The sequence below is a fragment of the Rhagoletis pomonella genome, unplaced genomic scaffold (genome assembly GCF_013731165.1).
Source record: "Rhagoletis pomonella isolate Grant_MI unplaced genomic scaffold, Rhpom_1.0 Rhpom_scaffold_00009, whole genome shotgun sequence".
Classification (NCBI taxonomy): Eukaryota; Metazoa; Arthropoda; class Insecta; order Diptera; family Tephritidae; genus Rhagoletis; species Rhagoletis pomonella.
In genome coordinates, this window is record NW_023458563.1 from 17,824,673 (window position 1) to 17,827,967 (window position 3,295).

The 3,295-nt window shown below is 37.0% G+C and overlaps 1 protein-coding gene across 1 annotated transcript in view; it reads left to right on the plus strand.

The window, feature by feature from the left end:
- LOC118745428 overlaps positions 1 to 3,295 on the plus strand; it is a 22,926-nt gene that overhangs the window by 938 nt on the left and 18,693 nt on the right. The window lies entirely within an intron of this gene.

Below are 3,295 nucleotides of genomic sequence, written 5' to 3' on the forward strand. Positions count from 1 at the left end.
ATAAATAGCTCAGTTTATGGCTTTGGATACAACTCACCTTTCGTCTGCCATAGTAAAAATATCTGACCTTGCCCTTAAATGCTTTAGTCTCCTCAATTCTGTCTTTTTAACCGACTTCCAAAAAAGGAGGAGGTTATCAGTTCGTCGGAATATTTTTTTTTTTTTTTTTTTAATGTATGTTACCGCATAACTTTGGACCACGTCAACCGATTTCGATAATTCTTTTTGCATCAGAAAGGTAGTGTCTCAGAGGTGGTCCCATACTACTGGTTGCGATCCGATCCGTGGATCATGAGATATATATATATATATATATATATATATATTTTTTATATGGGAGTTGAAGTCGGTTTTTTTTTGCTAAAAATTACTTGTTTCATAAATATGAAGTTCATTAAAAAAGCAGTTGGCGCTGCGCAGCAGAAACCTTATTTTACATCGCTGTAGTAGCATACAGAATAAAGAACAGCAAAGAAACGTGTGTTTCGCTTCATGCAAATCCAACAAGCAGATCAGCATTCAGTCAATTGAGTTATGGTCTGATTGTGGCAACTTAGGTCGGTGTTATGCAGAAATTTTGTTTGGCAAACTGCGTGCAATTGTTGTTGCAGCAAACTCTGAGAGAGTGAGTTTGGCGACTCTCACAGCAAACTAATTTTGTTTGGTCAAACTGCAGCGAATTCGGCGTTGTCATATACAAAAATTTTAGACAAATGTTGCTATGTACGAAATTCTCATTTCGTGTTGGCAATAGCCATGAAAACCATAATGAACGTGCAACCCTGTGCCAAACTCGACATAGCCACCTCCGAGCAAAGTAAGCAGCCGCCATTTAATTTGGCAAACAAAAATTTGTCTGCATAATACCGACCTTAACGTAACTTACGGCTCTCTCTTAAAAATTCTGTTAAATGGGTGTTGCTTCCCAGCGGCGCAAATGCACATTACGATCGATACTCAAATGCTTTCGTCGGAGCTAAGCACCGAGATTTACTGAATTATATGTCCTCAAATTTCAGTGCCCTCAGAAGATCATAAGAAGGACTATGAAACTGGACAATAGGAACCTCTACTCAACTTCGACGAGAACGTATGGGTCTTTACCACACTTTACCGCATTCTTTTTTTATACTTTTAAGTTATTTATTTAATTTAAATTGAGAAAGCATCAACATTTTGGAAACTGAAAATTCTACACAATTCGCAATTATTCGTAAATGAGAGCCAATCTGAAAAAAAAACGGAGGGCATATACGAACTCGGCGATCTAAATATGCCATGGAAATATGAATGCCCTTTCTCAATTTTTCTGAAGTAGGTTTTTTGTGGACCTATGGTATTCGATGGATAAATATGTCACGAAAATTAACTTGATAAATGTAATTAGCCTTTTTACACATAAATGCCTAATTACGATTAAGTACATGTAGATACATGTTTGGGCCGGAAATGCCTCCTAAATGTATGCTTTAATAATGACTAGTGTTCGCTTCTGTTGAAATTCAACCACTAAAATTAAGAGGAGGTGAAGTGGGTTGAGCTGAGACGAGTTGATTTTAGTTGAAATCAATTGAGCTGAAATGCGTTGAACAACATATAAGAATATAACATAACATAACATAACACAACGCTTTTGCTGCAGGTTATATTTTTTGTCTTTTTTCTACCTAGATCCCTAACCATTTTGGGCAACAAAATCGATAGTAACATCGATAAAAATATCGATAACATATCTATAAAAATATCGATAACAAACTCGATGAAGAATATCGATAGAAAAATTTAAAACAATATCGATAAAAGTCTCTTCCTTTGTGCTTAATACCCTAGTTAGTTAGTAACTGCCTATCTTACACCATCGATAGTCGACTACTGGCTAACAATCAACATGCCTAAATGAGGGGCAAGTCCACGGAAACAGCGCTTCATTTTTATTGAAATATCCTTCAGTTACAAGGACTATTGTCTTGTAGCCTTTCTAGACATTGAGGGAGCTTTGAACAATATAAGTTCAGAGGCCATAATACAGGCTTTGAGGGGACTGGAGGTAGACAATTCTCTGGTGGAGCTTATAAGGCAAATGTTCTGATAACGGCAAACGTCGGCGAGAACTCGGCTTCAAGATATGTGACAAGGGGCACACCACAGGGTGGCGTGCTTTCGCCACTCCTTTGGAACTTAACCGTGAACTTTCTCTTGCGAGAGACGCAATGGGGGCCGCCAAGGTTGTTGCTTATACGGATTACGTTGACATCGCGTATAGGGCAAATTTGTATGAATATTTTCCTACAACAGGGGAATTTGAACCCCCAAACCCTCCTTGCGGCTGGGCCTGGTACAAGGGTATTATAACTTTGTTCATGTAACGCTTGTTTGTAACAACCAAAACGAATCGAGATAGATATAGAGAAATGTATACATAAAATATCAGAATGAAAAGAGAAGTCGATTAAGCCATGTCTGTATGTACACGATAACTCGACCAAAAGTCGAGATATCTCAACGAAATTTGGTATGTAGATTGCCATTTTACCCAAGGTAGGTTGGTATTGAAAATGGGCGGAACCGGACTGTAACCACGCCCACTTCCCATATAACGATAGTTTTCGGAAATACGAAAACTGCGATATTTTAGTAACCACTGAAGCTTTTTCACTGAAAATTGTTATTCACAATGATTTTTGGACGTAAAATAAGAACATTATAAATTGTTATGACTACATGTGTATATCTTGGTAACCGCTACACAAATTTCTCCCAAACTTGGCACAGTGGTTAGCCTTGGTACAACATACCAAACGGCTGAAAATTTTTAAAATCGGACAATAACCATACCCACATCCCATGTAACGGTAGTTTAGAGAAATACGAAATCTTCGATATATCAGTACATACTTACGCTAATTTTTTTTAAAATTGATGTTTGCAATAATTCTTTAGCAAAAAACACGTTTATGATAAAATTGGAAGATATGCTTGGCACCGCCCACTTATGACCAGGTATGTATATCTCGGTAACCGTTCGATCTATTTGTACCAAACCAATCATAAAAGCAAAACCTTAACAATTATTGAAATGGGATTAAGTTACACCCTTTTCATATAACTGTAAATTTCAGAAATGCTTGAAACTTCGATATTTCGAGATTAAAGGACGCCAATTCACTCAAAATTGATAGGAACTGCAAGCCCTTGAAAAGAAATAATATTATTATGTAATTTTGGATAATGGGCGTGATACCGCCCACACATAAGAATATAAGTTGATCTCATTGTGTCTAACTGAACGTTCTAT